The 20,072-nt window shown below is 36.5% G+C and overlaps 1 non-coding gene and 1 pseudogene across 1 annotated transcript; both read left to right on the forward strand.

The window, feature by feature from the left end:
* Window positions 1-6,261: 6,261 nt before the first annotated feature.
* Window positions 6,262-6,334, forward strand: TRNAE-CUC. The gene has a single exon. It is a non-coding gene; the product is annotated as a tRNA-Glu (tRNA).
* Window positions 6,335-9,314: 2,980 nt separating this feature from the next.
* LOC113311722 lies at window positions 9,315-18,745 on the forward strand (annotated as a pseudogene).
* Window positions 18,746-20,072: the final 1,327 nt, after the last annotated feature.

Genomic DNA, 20,072 nt, shown 5'->3' on the forward strand with positions numbered 1-20,072 from the left:
GAAAGTGGAGTGAATTTAATGGTGATGAGAAGAGAGGTCTAGTGAGAGGATATAAGTAGGTATTGTCTATGTGAGGATAGAGGACATAATTTAATCTAAATTTATTTACTCAATTGTGATGCATGTGAGACACAGAGAGGGTCTAGTTAGTCTAGTGAGAGGTGTGAAGTGACTGAATGTGAGGATATATTTAATTAATTTTCTTTGTAAATTCAGACGCGTTTTCATTCGGCAGCGTTTCGTGTTATTTTTTTTCCCAAATTTTCATTATTTGCAACACTTCTTAGATCCCTAGTTAGCAATTCGCCGAATAATTCGCGAACATTTTGTGAATTATTCGGGAACGACCTGAAACGCGTACTAAATCGCGTGTTTTCTGGCGTTACTGAACAATACGCGGTTTATAAGGTTCGCGATTAATTCGCTGGTCAAGTTCGCCAGCTTAGCTGATTTTAAATCAAGCCATATTTAATCACCGACCACCAACCAAGCCCAACTCTATACATAGCCCACTAATTTAGTCCTTTTGTCTTTTTTTTCAAAATTAGTTCGCGATTATTCGGAAAGTGTGCGTAATAATCTTTATATTAGTGTCTCATGCACTAAACAACACTTGTACGGCTAGAGAGCGAAAGAAAGCGACAGACACTCAGAATAGTGATTATTTAAATCACGGAAGTGAGTGAATTTAATGGTGAGAAGAGAGGGTCTAGTGAGAGGATATAAGTATAGGTATTGGTCTAGTGTGAGGATAGAGGAACATAATTTAATCTAAATTTATTTACTCAATTGTGATGCATGTGAGACACAGAGAGGGTCTAGTTAGTCTAGTGAGAGGTGTGAAGTGACGGATGAGTGGGAGGAATATTTAATTAATTTTTCTTTGTAAATTCAGACGCGTTTTTCATTCGGCAGCGTTTCGTGTTAATTTTTCCAACACTTTTTCATTATTTGCAACACTTCTTAGATCCCTAGTTAGCAATTCGCCGAATAATTCGCGAACATTTTTTGAATTATTCGGGAACGACCTGAAACGCGTACTAAATTCGCGTGTTTTCTGGCGTTACTGAACAATACGCGGTTTATACGGGTTCGTGATTAATTCGCTGGTCAAGTTCGCCAGCTTAGCTGATTTTAAATCAAGCCCAATTCTAATCCACCGACCACCAACCAAGCCCAACTCTATACATAGCCCACTAATTTAGTCCTTTTGCTTTTTTTTCAAAAATTAGTTCGCGAATTATTCGGAAAGTGTGCCGTAATAATCTTTATATTAGTGTCTCACGCACTAAACAACACTTGTACGGCAAGAGAGAGAAAGAAAGCGACAGACACTCAGACAGTAGTTGATTAAATCACGGAAAGTGAGTGAATTTAATGGTGAGAAGAGAGGGTTTAGTGAGAGGATATAAGTATAGCTAATGGTCTAGTGTGAGGATATAGGACATAATTTAACTTAAATTTATTTACTCAATTGTGATGCATGTGAGACACAGAGAGGGTCTAGTTAGTCTAGTGAGACGTGTGAAGTGACGGATGAGTGGCAGGATATATTTAATTAATTTTTCTTTGTAAATTCAAACGCGTTTTCATTCGGCAACGTTTCATGTTAATTTTTTTCCAACACTTTTTTCATGATTTGCAACACTTCTTGGATCCCTAGTTAGCAATTCGGCGAATAATTCGCGAATTATTTGGGAACGACCTGAAACGCGTACTAAATTCGCGTGTTTTCTGGAGTTACTGAACAATACGCGGTTTATACGGGTTCGCGATTAATTCGCTGGTCAAGTTCGCCAGCTTAGCTGATTTTAAATCAAGCCCAATTCTAATCCACCGACCACCAACCAAGCCCAACTCAATACATAGCCCACTAATTTAGTCCTTTTGCCTTTTTTTTTCAAAAATTAGTTCGCGAATTATTCGGAAAGTGTGCCGTAATAATCTTTATATTAGTGTCTCATGCACTAAACAACACTTGTACGGCTAGAGAGAGAAAGAAAGCGACAGACACTCAGACAGTAGTTGATTAAATCACGGAAAGTGAGTGAATTTAATGGTGAGAAGAGAGGGTTTAGTGAGAGGATATAAGTATAGCTATTGGTCTAGTGTGAGGATATAGGACATTATTTACGGTGGTGCTATTCACAGCACAAAAACACCACACTACTCACAGCTCAGGACATCTAAACCCCACATCTCTAAAATGGTGAACCTTTTTATCCAGCGGTGGGTCCTGGCTGAAAGTCATGAACCAATACTCTTGCAACACCTAGCGTTTGAGCTGTGAATAGAGCTCTAAGTGGAGCTGTGAATAGCATTTCCGCATAATTTAACTTAAATTTATTTACTCAATTGTGATGCATGTGATACACAGAGAGGGTCCAGTTAGTCTAGTGAGACGTGTGAAGTGACGGATGAGTGGGAGGATATATTTAATTAATTTTTCTTTGTAAATTCAAACGCGTTTTCATTCGGCAGCGTTTCATGTTAATGTTTTTCCAACACTTTTTTCATGATTTGCAACACTTCTTAGATCCCTAGTTAGCAATTCGCCGAATAATTCGCGAATTATTCGGGAACGACCTTAAACGCGTACTAAATTCGCGTGTTTTCTGGCGTTACTGAACAATACGCGGTTTATACGGGTTCGCGATTAATTCGCTGATCAAGTTCGCCAGCTTAGATGATTTTAAATCAAGCCCAATTCTAATCCACCGACCACCAACCAAGCCCAACTCTATACATAGCCCACTAATTTAGTCCTTTTGCTTTTTTTTTTTCAAAAATTAGTTCACGAATTATTCGGAAAGTGTGCCGTAATAATCTTTATATTAGTGTCTCATGCACTAAACAACACTTGTACGGCTAGAGAGAGAAAGAAAGCGACAGACACTCAGACAGTAGTTGATTAAATCACAGAAAGTGAGTGAATTTAATGGTGAGAAGAGAGGGTTTAGTGAGAGGATATAAGTATAGCTATTGGCCTAGTGTGAGGATATAAGACATAATTTAACTTAAATTTATTTACTCAATTGTGATGCATGTGATACACAGAGAGGGTCTAGTTAGTCTAGTGAGACGTGTGAAGTGACGGATGAGTGGGAGGATATATTTAATTAATTTTTCTTTGTAAATTCAAACGCGTTTTCATTCGGCAGCGTTTCATGTTAATTTTTTTCCAACACTTTTTTCATGATTTGCAACACTTCTTAGATCCCTAGTTTGCAATTCGCCGAATAATTCGCGAATTATTCGGGAACGACCTGAAACGCGTACTAAATTCGCGTGTTTTCTGGCGTTACTGAACAATACGCGGTTTATACGGGTTCGCGATTAATTCGCTGGTCAAGTTCGCCAGCTTAGCTGATTTTAAATCAAGCCCAATTCTAATCCACCGACCACCAACCAAGCCCAACTCAATACATAGCCCACTAATTTAGTCCTTTTGCCTTTTTTTTCAAAAATTAGTTCGCGAATTATTCGGAAAGTGTGCCGTAATAATCTTTATATTAGTGTCTCATGCACTAAACAACACTTGTACGGCTAGAGAGAGAAAGAAAGCGACAGACACTCAGACATTAGTTGATTAAATCACGGAAAGTGAGTGAATTTAATGGTGAGAAGAGAGGGTCTAGTGAGAGGATATAAGTATAGCTATTGGTCTAGTGTGAGGATAGAGTACATAATTTAATCTAAATTTATTTACTCAATTGTGATGCATGTGAGACACAGAGAGGGTCTAGTTAGTCTAGTGAGAGGTGTGAAGTGACGGATGAGTGGGAGGATATATTTAATTATTTTTTCTTTGTAAAATTCAGACGCGTTTTCATCCGACAGCTTTTCGTGTTAATTTTTTTCCAACACTTTTTTCATGATTTGCAACACTTATTAAATCCCTAGTTAGCAATTCGCCGACTATTCATGAACGACCTGAAACGCGTACTAAATTCGCGTGTTTTCTGGCATTACTGAACAATACGCGATTTATACGGGTTCGCGATTAATTCGCTGGTCAAGTTCGCCAGCTCAACTGTTTTTAAATCAAGCCCAATTCTAATCCACCGACCACCAACCAAGCCCAACTCTATACATAGCCCACTAATTTAGTCCTTTTGCCTTTTTTTTTCAAAAATTTCAAGCAAAGGGAATCGAACCCTTGACATATTGCTTGCTAAGATCAGTCTTTTTCCACCGGACCAATGATTTGTTGATGCTAATTGCACTTATATCAAGTATATAACTATCTCAATGACAAGTTCCACTCCGTCCACCCCAAAATGATATTTTCTTATCAGTTTATACATACCGAATTTCTTGTACCGAACTCATATTCTTAAAACAAATTATACACGTACGTATGCCGTTCCGATTTATTGCCGTATCACGAACCGTTGACCGGATTTTTGACCGAATTTAACTTTTACTAATCCGAATAATATCCGTATGTATGCTGTTCCGTAAATATGCCGAATCCCGAATTGCTAACTAGGTTCAATCTAGCGAATAGGAGTTAGCCTTATCTTTCCGTAACAAGTTGCTCAAGGAAATTTTTGTCGTCATCTAAGGTGTAAGGTAACTAAGTTGACTTATCTCTGCTTTGCAGATGATGTTTGGGTGTTTTTCAAAAGATCAAGTGTAGCTGTCTCTTTTTTGAAAAGTTGTACTTATAAATTCTCTTCTTGTAATAATGGGATGGAAATGAATCTTCAGAAAACATCTCTTTTCTCTTCTGTTATTAATGCTGATACTTTGTTGGATATTGTGAAGATTCTATACTACTACTTAGAAAAGTTGCCTATAAGGTACTTGGATGTTACTCTTTTATCTACTAGATTGTCTTATTTTCATTGCTTCCTTCTTATTGATAAAATTATTTCTTGGAAAGCATAGTTTCATGCCAACCAAGAAAGATTTTTGCTAATCAAATTTGTATTATCTGGAACGATATTATATTGATTGCCTTGTTTCATCTTTCCTAAAAGAGTTTTAAAGGAGATTAGTAATATATTTAAGAGATTGTTTGTGGTCTGTGAGTGAGACGGGAAAGAAATACTGTCATGTGAGTTTGTCTAGTATTGGTTGTCCATATGGAGAAGGAGGTCCAAGTGTGAAAAATATTGAAGTCACTAACAGTGTAGCTAATCTTAAACATATCTGGAACTTAGTGCCCAGTAAGATCTCTATTTGGATTGATTGACTATAGAAAAATTTGCGTAAGAATAAAGATGATGCTTTTTTGAGTTGGAAAAAAAATTCTAGAGCAGAAAAGTGTTGTAAAAGATTTGAATACAACCTCTTTATAGATAATCTTGGTTACTTACAGTTTCACATGTTATACCTTGTAAAAGATTTGAAATTCGTGCTGTTGCACTTTTGTATTAATTTCGGCACAAGCTTTAATGTTTTGTGATTTTACAATACAAAAAAGAAAAGAAAATACAGAAAGAAAGAAAAAAATTTGTCTAAATTTTACTGTTTTCAGAGTTTTGACTACAGTTCTAAATAATACATAAAAACAAAAAATTTGAAATATTTTAGTCGTCAATTGGTATACGATAATCTCGTACGGAAACAAATTAGGATCCATGTAGTGCATCCTCAGATAAGCAGTGTAATTATGCAAATGTCAGTTTTGGTAGATGAAACTTTCATAGTTTGGATTGTAAATTTTTATATCCCAATTTTGTAGAGTATATTTGAACAAGTGCAATATAGAGAACTTTAAGTTCTTGTCGCGTCTCAGCTGTGATGGTTCGTTATACAAGCCAATGAGTGATGACCAACAACTACTAATAGCTGGGAAGCACGAACACGACACGACACAAACATAAGGATCGGCAAAAATTCAAAATCATCAGAGCACAAACACGTTTATATATATATGAATAATTTTTATATACTAAAATCATAGTGTTGTGATATATCAAATACATTAATCACGCAAATACATGAAAAGAACTCGGTTTTATGCCGTTAAGTTAGCACACTTGAAAAAAAATGAACTATTTTACTAATTTTCGTGACACACTAGGTTACCTAACTAATAAAATAGAGCATATATTTTTACATGTGTGTTGTGTCGGTGTTCCACGTGCGTTTGACACGGACACCACATCAATACCGACATGTCCGTGCTTCACGGACTAGTAATGACGTGTTAAACCTATGGCTGTTGAATGCAAATTCATTCCCATCGAAGCACAGATCAGAGACCAAGCCAAGCACATTATAACTTGGAAAGGATTAAGGCAGCAACAATCCGTTGTAGTCTAGGTGGTTAGGATACTCGGCTCTCACCCGAGAGACCCAGGTTCAAGTCCCGGCAACGGAAGTATTTTTCTTTTTCTCCTTCCCAATGTTGTGGGTGCTATATGGAATGATCCAAATAGAAGACCTTTTGTGTTCAAAACAGAGTCAACTGGGATTCAAACTGCTTATTGTCATGTTGTGCTTATATTTATTTTTAAAATTCATGTAACTGTTCATCCTAACTTTGCTTGTAAATGTGGAAGAGTTGCTAGACTGCTAGTTCTTTCAGTTTCTCGAACTTATAATATTTCTAAAGATAGTTGTATGAACTGTTTCATTTGATAATGACAATTAATGAAAAACAAAAATGTTAATTTTCCCTTTAATATATGTCGGTTTAACAACACTAATTTCGGTAATAATCCAACGTCAAAGGGCCAAATATCACTTTCTGCACAAAATTGATCGGCCGCCCACGCGTAAGAGTATTTACATTGCCAGAGATGCATGCAGCTGCAAACTATCCGGAGATATTGGCATCAAAGAGGTATTGGATTGTTTGCCTCGCCACGGATGCAGCCGTCTAACGACTTGGTATCTATATATATCTATATTATAAAAAGAAGTGATGTGTGTAGCCTGATAAATCCGACCATCGATTTCGTAATTCCACGGCGTGGGTCGATTCGTTATATGTCTATATAGACGTCCGTCGGATTGTAGGGTTTCCTGATTTGACTATGCTTCCATAATAAGATGTCTTGACCATTATATATCGGGAAAAAAATATCACGTTAACTACGTTTCCTAATAAAAATATGGGAGAGGGATATGTTCAAATTTCCTTATCTGACTACGTTTTGAGAGATACTTACGTTTCATCTACAAGGGAAAACAAAAAACAAAACCAATGCAAAAAAATCGTAAATTTTTTTTCCAAAGAAAATGTAGACAGCCGTAGGACATTAGCACAATATCACAATATCTATTTATGTACTAGGTATCAAGTTAAACTAACTAAGTTATGATAAGGTAAAGTAAGGAATTGGAGAAAGTTGTTGGGAAGGAAGCTTCACCCGGGTGCAACCTGGTACTTCATTCTCTTCCTTTCGCAGCAAATTAAGACAAAGCAAAAAGAAAATGTTACCAAATAGACACGAACTCAAAAACACGAATAGCACCCCATGAAATCATCTCTTGCAAATTAAATACCCAATGACATAATTTAATTTGCAATTTAAAGAAAGCACGAGGAGCAAGCATAAAACCTTGCCCAAAAACATAAAAAATGAACAGCCTAAAAGTTTGACTCGGTCAATCAGACCTTTGAGGATGCAAATGTACAAATTACTGAATGGAGACAAAGTTGTACAACAAAATAGACAAACAAACTCGGTGTAGTTTACTAATATTCTATGTACAATTTTAGAACCATGTATGGCGATATTGGATTCACGCATATTACAAATTAGCCTTGGGACAGATCAAAACATTGACTTTGGCCATTCTGCCGCTTGGATCGTTAGTTCGCGAAATGTACATCCGTCCATTGTATATATGACGGGGATTTTATTATTTTGGACGTTCGGGATTGATGCCACGATATAAGAATATATGACTTTGAAGTAATAATAAGGCTGTTATAAAAAGAAGTGATGTATGTCTTGGGTAATAGACGGCCTTTGATTTCGGCAATCCGACGGCTGAGAAAGATAGTTGGCGAGATTTCTATCCATCCGTCCGTTTTAGACATATAATTTTGAGAGATATTTACGTCCGTCGGTTCGTGAGATGATCTTCTTTCAATATTTTATTTTAGACGGCAGGGATTATTCCCCGGCCCGGTGCAAAACGAGACTCAAAATTTCCTTATGTGACTCGAATCAACATTTCCTAATACGTGTCGGTTTCCTTGAAAGTTTCATGCACTAACTATAAATATCCTTTCTGATTTTACTGAAAAAAACAAATATTAATTTGAAAACTCTATAGATTTTACCTAATAACGGCTAATTTTAATGCGGATATCATATTTGCCTTTAAATTTTTTAATCCACGGCCCCGGCCCCATCCGGCTACTATGACCCGCCTAATTGAACACGCTATTGTGACCCGACTGACTAACACGGTATAATATGACACGACCAACTAAATATCAGAACCGTTGTGGTATTGATCGGACTAACTAAATATACTCCCGACTATTATAGATGGACTAAAATATGAGAAGACACTGGCCGACCGACCGACCAAACAATAAACTGAACTCTAAAAAGTTGAGCCCCGGCCATAGTCCGGGGTGATACCTAGTATATATATAAGAACCAAATGCTAAAACCAAAAAGAACACGCTTAGTGAACAAGAAAGGTAAACAAATCCTTGAATATTCAGTAGTACGTGATATTTCGACGTTGGTGGTCAAATCGGTTATAACAAGGGAACTTTAACTAATTAGCTCTGGAAAGATTCAAGATGGCAAGTATATAAAAGGATTCAATTTTACGAGCAAGTACTTGAAGAAAATCTCCAAACCAAAACAGCATATTTGCGTTTCTATTATTCTCTCTTTCAATATGGAGTTTATCAGACTATCTTTGTTAATGGCTCTTATTGCTTTTCTCTCTTCATGTAATATAATAATGGTAAGTTCAAAGTCACCTAATAAACATATTAAGCTTCTTTTAAACTTTAGAGCATTTCCGGTAAGAGGTGGAAGATATATTTTTTAATGACACATAGGATTTTAGACCATCACTCTAACATCTCTAAAAGTAGGTCCTATAAAATAGGAGGGAGGAAATACTAATTTCGAAGGTTTTAAAGAAGGTCTTATCTACGCTTCCGGAATGATCTCCACGTCATATTTTTGATTTTTAATAATTAATTAAAATTCAATTAAATGGTTGAAATTCATCACATAAGAATTTTTAAGGGTCAAACCTTTATATTATTGGAGATAATTTATTAATTATGGGTCCTATATTTACTATATGTGCAAATCCTTCTAAACAAGAGTCTTAACAAAAATTTCACCTAGAATTTTTAACACCTGTTATTGGAGATGCTCTTAAGTGACTTGTTCATTTTTCTTGTTGTATTTGTTGCCGAAAATCTGGATTTGTTTCGGTTGTACATTGGCGCTGAGTCGAAGTCGATCAAGTTGAGCGACGTGCCAATAAATTCCCACATCGAATTTCATTTCATTCTTGCCTTTGCAATTGATTACACAAAAGGTGATTCTCCATCTCCTACTAACGGGATATTTGACAAATTCTGGGAGAGCCAATATTTGAACCCTGGAGAGATTGGATTGGTAAAACACATTCACGGGAATGTCAAGATTGGATTAAGCTTGGGCGGAGACACAGTTAAGGACAACGTGGACGTATATTTCGCACCAAAATCCATTGATTTCTGGGTTAATAACGTTGTTCCGTCACTTACAAAACTGATTATTGAGTACCATATTGACAACATAGATATAGATTATGAACATTTTACTGCAGACCCAGAGACATTTACCGAATGCATTGGACGACTAATAATAACTCTGAAGATAAATAAGGTGATTTCATTCGCATCAATTGCACCGTATGAAGGGGTCCAAAGTCATTACTTAGCCTTATGGAAGAAATACGGGCACGCGATAGATGATGTCAACTTCCAATTCTATGCTTATGAGAAAGGGATTAGTGTCCCACAGTTTGTCAATTTTTTCGATTAACAATCTTCTAACTATGTCAGTGTAGTTGTCATAAATCTGACAATTACATTCCACTATCACTGAATGAGAATTAAGGTAATCATCTTCTTATTATATGAAATGTAGATAGAATTACAAAGATTGATCCAACTATTACAATGATCTATTTGCCCTAGATTTACTCTCTCTTTCTCTCTATTTCTTGACCAAGACTCACTCTAGAACCCTCCTACAAGTAATGACATCTCTCCTTTATATAGGATTTTACATAGTGGATGACAGCTAAGAAACCCGCTATTTTCGGGATCACTATGCGACATATTCGCTCATATACAATCGTTCATCTTCGCATAGCGTACCTCTTCGCACAGTTCTTCACACTTTATTTTGCTGAAATCATCTGGTCCGTCATCTCAACTTTGCTGTGTCCGATGCTCTTCCCTTAGATTGTATTCTTTATTTCGCTTGATTACTAACGTGTGCGATATTTTACTCCTACATTTTGCCTCTTCTCATTTTGCTTATTCTTCAGAGTGAGCGATATGAGAAACTTCCATCTTATTTCATCGAACATGTTAATCCTTTTATGTTTTATTTTACAGAAAATTTCCCTGATTTCAAGCTTTCTTTATGTACGCGTGTCCTTTTAACCACTCATCTTCCGACACGTCCTTTTAACCGTATGTTTCTATCCGTTCAATTCTTCGCATTAATGAGAATAAATCTCGAAAAGCGGGTCGCGCTTTCCTATATACTCTCTTCTACCTTTTTCCTTACTCCTTTTAGTTCTTTTATTCTTCTTCACCTTCTCTGCAAGTTTATACTCTTCATTCCCATTTTTCAATGGCTCCCGCTGGTAAAAAGATGGAGATTGAATTTAACAGATTAAAAACTGAATTCAATCAGAGGGGTTATGAACTTTCTCTTCCTCCTTCATCTGATTTCGCATCAAAACTTAACCTTGATCTAATCAAATCTGATCAATGGAATAATCGAAAAATCATCGTTGCGTTAGGTCAACTTCAATTTATACCAATTCCTCTATATAACCCTGAGATTCCTCTCTTCTATAGGATTCTTGTTGATGATAGATTCACATGAGGAATATTTCAGTTGAATGGTGATGCTATTAGGATACCATTAGAGTATTCTCGTCGCGCAGCTGGTCTTGGAAATTCTTACCCTGATGAAGTGCGACAAGAGGATCATTATAGATCCCGCTGAGTATAACCTTGATAATTTCTTTAATAACTATTACGTCGCTGTTATGAAAAGTAACGTAACTAAATGTGTTGTTCGCATAAGAAGAGTAGATGGTATCGCTGAAGATAAGAAAATTATGCGAGATGTTGACTGGAATTCAAATTCTAACTGAGCTGCTCGCAGATCCAATGATTCTAGTTGGCTTAATTGCCCTGTCATCTTAAAAAGTTCCTTTGTATCTGGTAAAGCTGAGGATGGTTCTGACAATCCTATGCCCGAAGATTTCCCTCTTTACCAACCTTGGGAGTTTAGATTACTCGAAGATGAGGAAAAGAAAGTAGCGGTATGTAATCCTCTTGATCCAATTTGTAACCTCTCATAGCTTTCCTTCTTATCTCTTATTTCTTTTCGTTCAAAGGCTGCCAAAAATGTCAGTACTTCGCGCAAGGTATCAACTTCGCATAATAAGGAAGTAAGAAACACTCTTTCTATTTTTAACAATATTGTTGCCTCTGTTTCTTATCTTGATTATTTGCGTAGGTAAATTCTTTGAATGAAAAAACTTTAGGCAAGGGCAAGGGCGCTCCTAAGAAACCCACATCAAAATCTGTATCCAAGATAACTTCGTTAAAAGATGATGTCTCTAGGAAGCGTGCGAGATATGATTCTTCCTCAAGTTCGAAATCTTCAGATGAAGATACTTTTGTTTCTGAAGAAGAGGTATCAACCGATTTGTATCGGAAGAAGTTATCTGATCTTTTTTCTGGAGATGCTTTTGCTATTTTTGAGGATGATGAAATGGATCGTGCCTTCAAGATGGTCTCAAAGATTTGTACTGCTTTTAATTGGGAATATCGATCTCTTCGTGGAGATACCTCTGCGATAAACCCGGATTTTCAATTTGCGATGAATGGCTTGATAATATTCTGCGACATTTGTCTTTTATCTTTTCCTTAATATTTCTTCTTTTATTTATAATGCTTCTTTTATATTTTCACAGAATGCCCGCATATCTTATGCAATTTCTTTAGACAATGAAAGAAAGCTTCGCAAGTTGCAAGATGAGAATGCCAAGCTGAGACATGAGACGTCTAATCTTTCGAATGCGAATGGGAATCTTACAAGCGAGAATACAAAACTTAGAAATGAGAATTTAACTAATTCTTAATTGATTCTCCAAACTCGAGAAGTAAACAAGGAACTCATTGGTATGTAACTTATATTTTCTCTCTTTTTATTTTATGCAATCATTCACACTTCTTACTTAGTTATCTTCGCAGACCTGTATGACCTTTCAGATGAAGCGGTTAATCTTCCCGATGCTGAAATTATTTTAGAGCACCTCAATTCCTCTTTAAATAATTATCTTACTCGAGGATTTGAAAACCTTAGCTTGGAAGAGTTAAAATTAAAATATACTACCCTTAGACAATGTCATAGAAGTGCATTATCATCTTCCAATAATTTTAAACGACGTTTTTATGAGAGGAGGGAAGCAATTCAAGTATTGGAGGCGAAGAAGAACAAACTTATTATTGAAAGATATGATCGCTCTTAGGGGTGTGAAGGCACTAGAACATTTTCAAGAATCTATTATTGAAGTTAAAATAGAACGTGATTCAGCTTTTCGTGAGAGGGACACGCTTATCGAGGAAAGAAACTTAATTCGATCTCAACTCCTTATAGAAATTGAAGCTGAGTTTAATTGGGCTGCTAGAGTTTTGAACGATTCTAGAAATAATTTAGGTGTAAATTTTAGTCTTCAAACTGAGCATTCCACACTGGTCGCAAACATTATTTCCAATTATGAAGGTCATTTGTTGTTCTTTGATCTTTACTCATACTTTTAAGAATAATTGTCTGTTATTTTAACTCATTTGTTGATACTTCACAGAAAAAGAGAGGGAGTATCAAAAGAGAATTGCAGAGTTAGAAACTAGCTTAGCTGCTAAAGAAGAAGAATCATCCACTCGTAATTCCAAGCATCAACAATTGAAGGAAAATTGGTTCAACTTAATCCAAAACAACAGTAACGATGATAATCGCTCTCGTGAGGCTGCTGTTAAAAGAGTTTGTCTGGAGAATGGTATTCCTTTGTCAAAGTACAGTTTTCCAGTGATTCTTGAAAATGTACCCATTCCTGATATCCAAGTTACTGATGGAGAAGAAGATTCTGAAGAAGATTCCGAAGAAGAAACTAGTGATTCTGAAACTGAGCGAAATGAGGAAGATGAAAATTGATCGCTTCTTCTTGTTGTAAATTCTTGTAAATTCATCTTTCATCTTTTTAATATAAATATTCTTTTCTTCGCTTCGTATTTATGACCTCTTCATATGTATATAAGACTATCAAAATGGGTCAAATAACACTTCCTTTGCATTCCCATTCTTGCCTCTTGTTATTTGGCATATCTTGATAGACCAAGTATGATTGTTATCCTCTATCATAAACTTCTCTTGGTGCGAGCACATATGGAACTTCATGAATAATTTCTTTTCTTTTCTTGTATTATCTATGAGGTCTTATTTTTGCCTTCCTATATAAAGGTCTTACGCTGCCTCTGTTTATGTGCGACGAAATCGCAGGAAGTCTTTACACCGTAGTGTATTGACCCATTGATCTCGTCTTATCATTTTGTTTTATTATTTCCTCTTCAGGTTAATTCGCATAAATATCACAAGTCTTAATACTCGTATGAGTTAAAAGTCTTGTGACATTTACGACTTTTGACACAATTCAACTCCCTAATGGAGGGTTCCGTCCTTATCTTCCCCCTGGTTGCCCCTTCAAGGAAGCTTACCTCTATCGGGTTAAGATTATGGCTCTTCCCATCCAGTTATTCAACAACCAGTTGATTTCGCAGTCTCGCATACACTACCAATAAGGTTTATGGAAGCAAGACCGCACCCTAAGTGGGGTATCTTCGGACCGAGTGCATCATAGTCAGGACTTGTCAAGAGTGGCAAGATACGCTCCAGACCCCCGGGCACTCTTGACTCAACCATGTACCTCGACGCCCTGATCGAGTTTCTGCACTCCTTGGGAGAGCCTCACCTTAGGCTCTCAATCTAAGATTACTATCTTAGACTGAAAATTTAAGGTATCTCTCCCGGATGGGCATTATCGTTTAATTCTCACCCCAAATCTCCACAACTCAAGTTCCGGGGTCGGTGTAGCCTTCCCTTGAGTCATGCCTTCTAGGTTTCTCCAATTATGACATGCGATAGGTCTTACTATATTTCATCTTGCATATAAGCGAACTAGGGTGCACGCCACATTCGGATTCCTAGCCAATCTGATAATAAATATCATTTTCTGTAGCCTTTTATAAAGGTCTTATTATAAAGATTTATCTTTTTGTTTTCTTATTATGGATTTACCATATGAGATTAAAATTTCTCATTCCAATCTTTTAATTCATACAACTCTAGTACATAAATGCTTTTATCGAATCATCTTGCTCGAAGAAAATCAGATACACTATTCATTCTACTCATTTGTCTTCTGCACTTTTTGAATCTTCTTAAGTTCGTGTATGTTTTCCAGAATATTCATTCGCATAACCATTCAGTTGGTTTTGTGCGAAAGTCATTGTACCCTCCAATTTTTGATATTTTGCCTCTACGCTTTTTCTTTCCATAGAAACTGTGTTGCTAATCTTGATTAACATTCTTTATTCGCAGAAGAATCTATTCCAGCACTTCGCATACTTGTTTCCCCAACTTCGTACACCGCATCAACCATCAGTCTCTCTGCTCTTTGACTATCTGCCGCATATGTTTTCCAATTTCGTCGCTTGAATTCTCTTGCTTCGCATTTGTCAACATCAATTTCTTGGCAATTTTTACTTTCAACTATATCTCCTCTTATAATCCCAACACCCTGAGGTAAAGGAAACTTAATGCATTGATGAAATATTGATGTAACAGCTAATATACTATGCATCCATGGTCTTTCAATGAGAACATTATAAGGCGATTCGACATCCACTACACAGAATGTGATATCTGTTGGTAAATTTTGTAGAAGAATTCACATAGTCACTTCTCCCTTTGGTTTATTCGCAGAACCATTAAAGCCATAGATTTTGTATGTTGAAGGGATTAACTCATCATCTCTTCCACCATGGTTTTATATGTATGATAAAACATAATATCTACAGAACTTCCAGTATCTATAAGTATTCTATTTATCGCCCAGGTGTTTTTCTCATTTTCTTCCTCATCTTCTTCCAATGGGTTCGGATTAATTCCCAATCGCACCACCAGTGGACACTCATGTGATTCTCCTCCTCCTGGTGTTTCATCTGCGCTGAACGAGGTTTTCTGCTTTTGTCATTCCTTCAAGGGTGATATTTTTGCCAGGTTAGAATTTCCCTTCCTTCAGCATGTCTTCCATATACTCGACTTAAGACATTATCATGAAAATCTTCAATGTTTTTGAACGAGTGTATGATCGAGTTACAATATAAATTATTTGCCTTAGCGCCCACTTCAATAAAAAATGTATTCCTGGCTTTCTCTTTTGCATATGTATTTCCTTGAGGTGGTGGTGGTGGTAAATTCCTTGGTTGTTTTAGTAAGAATGGTCCAACTTTCCTTGCTCAATCATTCGCAATATAATCTTCCTCACATTTCTACAGTTGCTTGTTGTGTGACCATGGAATCTATGATAGACACAAAATTATTTACTCTTCCTCCCTGGCGGTGGATCTTCGCCTACATTGTATGGTTCTGTAATATCATCCATTAGGAGAGCGGCTTCCCATAGTTTATCCAATGTAGTATTCAACTTTGGAAAATTTATCTGTTCCCACACTATTCTCCCAGTTTTCTTGTTATAATGTGTTTGTTGTCCTGCAGAACTTCCTGGTTGAACTGTATCAGTACCTCCACGATTTTGAAGTTGCTTGTCTCTGTACTCTTTATCAAACTATGCTTGATCTGCATTGCCCATAGCCACTAACTTTTGTTCCATCTCTGCATTATTCCTTCCCTGATTTCCCTGCGATGTACTCGCAACAACATTTGTCAGCCTCGGAAGTAAACTTGTATTTACACCTTTCGAATCAGATATTGCGACTGGGTAAGACTCCATATCTCTTTGCTTTTCCTCAAGTGTTATGTATTCTTCTTGAAATTCGCGCAACTCCGACATTGTTATTGTATCCTTTATTCTGAAGATTTGGGTATATAATAGATCTGTTGCAAAGAGAGAATTAATGAATGCAAGAATAAGATGTCGCTCATTCACCCGTCTTCCCATTTCACTACACATGGTTCTCCATCGTGTCATTAGATGACGCAAACTCTCATTTGTTCTTCTGCGAAGTCCGAATTTTGTCTCAATCCCTGGTCTGGATAGATTATTACTTATGTATTTCCCCAAAAAGACATTTTGTAAGTGATGAAACGAACCAATGGATTCTACAGGTAGTCCTTCAAACCACTTCAAAGCTTCACTTGCTAAACTTCCAGCAAAATATTTGCACATTACTGCATCATTATTTTCCCACTGCAATAAATATCTTGCATAAGATTTCACATATTGTATCGCACATGCACTTCCATCAAATATACTTGTAAATGCCGGTAAACTGCACTTAGATGGTATCGGTGCTCTCTGAATTTCCTTTGTAAATGGAGTTTTTCCAGCTTCCCCCACTGTTTCCTCTAGTTGTCTTCTTCCATCATTTCTTTTTGTAGTCATCATTTCTCTTAATTCTGCCATTTCCTTAAGAATTTCTTTGCTTAATGATTGATCCAAATCCTCTCGCATGGGTCTTTTTAATCTTGCTTGTCTCAATCTATTCTCATGATTGTTTTGGCGTATTGCTTCTTGTATCTCCTGTTGTTCAGTTTCTTCTCTTCTTCGCCTATGCCTTTCATTATTTGCTTCAATTTGTACTCTATCATGTCTTTCTTCGTTGCATGTGTGACCATATCGATGTCTTGATATCTCTCTTTCTTGTGGTGTAACTCGACCTTGTTATGTATCATTTATGTGATGACGCTCGCGTCTCGTAACTCGATTATCATAATCAATTTGACGCAATCCGCTTTATAATTCTCTCTCTTCTAATTTTTACCTTCTTCTCTGTCTATCTCTCGCACGTGCAGTCTCTCGTTTGCGCTCATATTCATCTCTTAATATTTCTCTGCCATGTAATATCATTTGTCCTTGCCTTGGATCCTCTTCTTCCCTTTCAAAATTAATATGTGCGCGGCGAAGAAGTTCACGTGGATGTTCGTACTGATTAGTTGCTAAGTCAACTATACGTTTCCTTTCCCTTTGATCTTCCAAATTTTCATTTTCTTGCGAGTTTTCTTCAATGACTTCCATGTGTTTCCTTCGCCTATCATTTCCTCGATTAGATTGACTCTGTCAGGAAGAACTTCTACTTGATCTTGACCTTGAGCGTGTAGCACTCCTTGACCTTTGTTCTTGTAGTCTAAGATTCTCTTCTCGTAAATCATCATTTTGACGCATTAAATTCGCACGCTCTTCTTCTTCTCTCCTTCGTTCAATTAGTAATCTTTGCCTAAGTTCTACAATCGTCACATTTGCTTCACTCGCTGTAATTGGTCCTTCGTTCCCAATTCTCTGTCCTTCCTCTGTAGAATCCGTTATTTCAGTATGGACACTCACCCTATCATAATCTATATCATTATTCTGTCCTTGTTCTCGCTGAGATCCAATTGGAATTTCTGTTCTTTGATGTTCGTCCACTCTTTCTTCTTGTTGCTCAAGATTTGTAATTCGTCTTCGTTCAGCAATTCTGTTACTTCTTCTAGTTGTCATTCGTTGTTCAGCAACAGATTCAATCCTTACCATTTCTAAATTTTTAGATCTCACTTTTTCCTTAAAATCTACGATATACTATCAGGAATTATCATCCATCCTTGTTTCTAGCGCAAAAAATGTAGTTGTCATAAATCTGACAATTACATTCCACTATCACTAAATGAGAATTTAGATAATCATCTTCTTATTATATGAAATGTAGATAGAATTACAAAGATTGATCCAACTATTACAATGATCTATTTGCCCTAGATTTACTCTCTCTCTCTCTCTATTTCTTGACCAAGACTCACTCTAGAACCCTCCTACAAGTAATGACTTCTCTCCTTTATATATGATTTTACATAGTGGATGACATCTAAGAAACCCACTATTTTCGGGATCACTATGCAACATATTCTCTCATATACAATCGTTCATATTCGCATAGCGTACCTCTTCGCACAGTTCTTCACACTTTACTCGTGACTTTGCTGACATCATCTGGTGCGTCATCTCAACTTTGCTGTGTTCGATGCTCTTCGCTTAGGTTGTATTCTTTACTTCGCTTGATTACTAACGTGTGCGATATTTTACTCCTACAACCGTAGGTCAGATACTAGCGAGTTTTGATACTTCCGGCGATGGAGGACTACGACCTAACGACGGATTTTTTGAAGCTTGTAGTGAACTGAGGAGGAAACAGAAACTTGGAGGTATTTTTTTATGGTGTGCTGATGAATCTCAGAAATTTGGTTTTCAGAATGAGAAGAAATCTCAAGAATTTTTAAGTTCCATATAGTCAAAACTAATAACATTTAATTCATGTGTAATATCACCATCCAAAATGTTTATATCTAGGTTCAAATATTGTATCACATAGAGTAAAGGGCTACCCAAATGTACATGTTCACCTCCTGTAATAATTCCGGTGATCGATGTCATGTTGGAAGAATTTACTGAGTTAACAAGGTTTTATTTGAATTGTTGAAAGAATATGACTACATCACTATTGATGAATAAACAATAAATTATCCCATTTAGGTTTGAAAATTACTATCTTTTTCATCCTGATTTTATTGAGAAGATGAAAATTTGGTGGTTTAATTTAAATTTTATTAGAAGACCAAGTTTTGTATTGGTTAAGAAGTTGGAGGCACTTAAATTTTTTATTAAGAAATGGGGTAGAGAGGCATTCGTGTCTTTACAAGTAGAGGTTGACAATTTGGAAACTCTTATCAAAGTGTATGATAGTTTGGAGGAGATTGTCACTCTTAATGAGGAAGATTATATGGATAAGGAGGTGATTAAATTTAAACACAAGCAAAGAGGAAGAGGCATTTCATAACAGACCTACTTTTGAGGGTCTTGATTTTCCGAGTCTCACGGTTCAACAAAGTTTTCAGTTGGAGAATCCTTTTGAGGAAGAGGAGGTGAAGAGTGTAATATGGGGTCTTGAAGGAAAAATTTTCCAGGACCCAAGGGTTATACGATGGAGTTCTTTAAAGTGGTTTGGTACATCATCAAAACAGATCTAATGGCAGTGACGAAAGAATTTGAGGTAATCTTGGCTGGAGTTTGAATTGCACTAACGTTCATTAAATTGATACCCAAAGTGTGATGTTGTAGTCTCCATACACAATTTCTGAACGATTAGTCTAATATGGGGTATTTACAAGATTGTTTCTAAGTTACTGGCAGACAGACTAAAGCAAGTTCTTCCATCAATTATTTTGGAATTTCAAGGTGCGTTTGTGGATAATAGACAAATTACAAATGGGATTCTTATTGCATCAGATTTGATTGATTCGAGAGAGAGAGAAATGGTAACCATGGTTTGGTGGTAAAGGTGGTTTTGGAGAAAGCATTTGATAGCGTAAGATGGAGTTGTTTGGACTATACTTTTGCTATATTTGGTTTTCGCTTTAGATGGAGAAATTGGATTGAATAGTGTTTGTCTAGCACTAAATTCTCAATGAAAATCAACGACACGACTTCCTCTTGCTTAAAAGGAATTAAGAAAGGTGACCACATGTCACCGTTTTTGTCCATTCTGGTTGTGGAGATTTTATCTGTTATGATTAAGAAAGCAGCTGTTGTTAGAGCATTGCTCAGTTGAACCCACTAGC

Source organism: Papaver somniferum, chromosome 9 (genome assembly GCF_003573695.1).
Source record: "Papaver somniferum cultivar HN1 chromosome 9, ASM357369v1, whole genome shotgun sequence".
In the NCBI taxonomy this organism is placed as follows: Eukaryota; Viridiplantae; Streptophyta; class Magnoliopsida; order Ranunculales; family Papaveraceae; genus Papaver; species Papaver somniferum.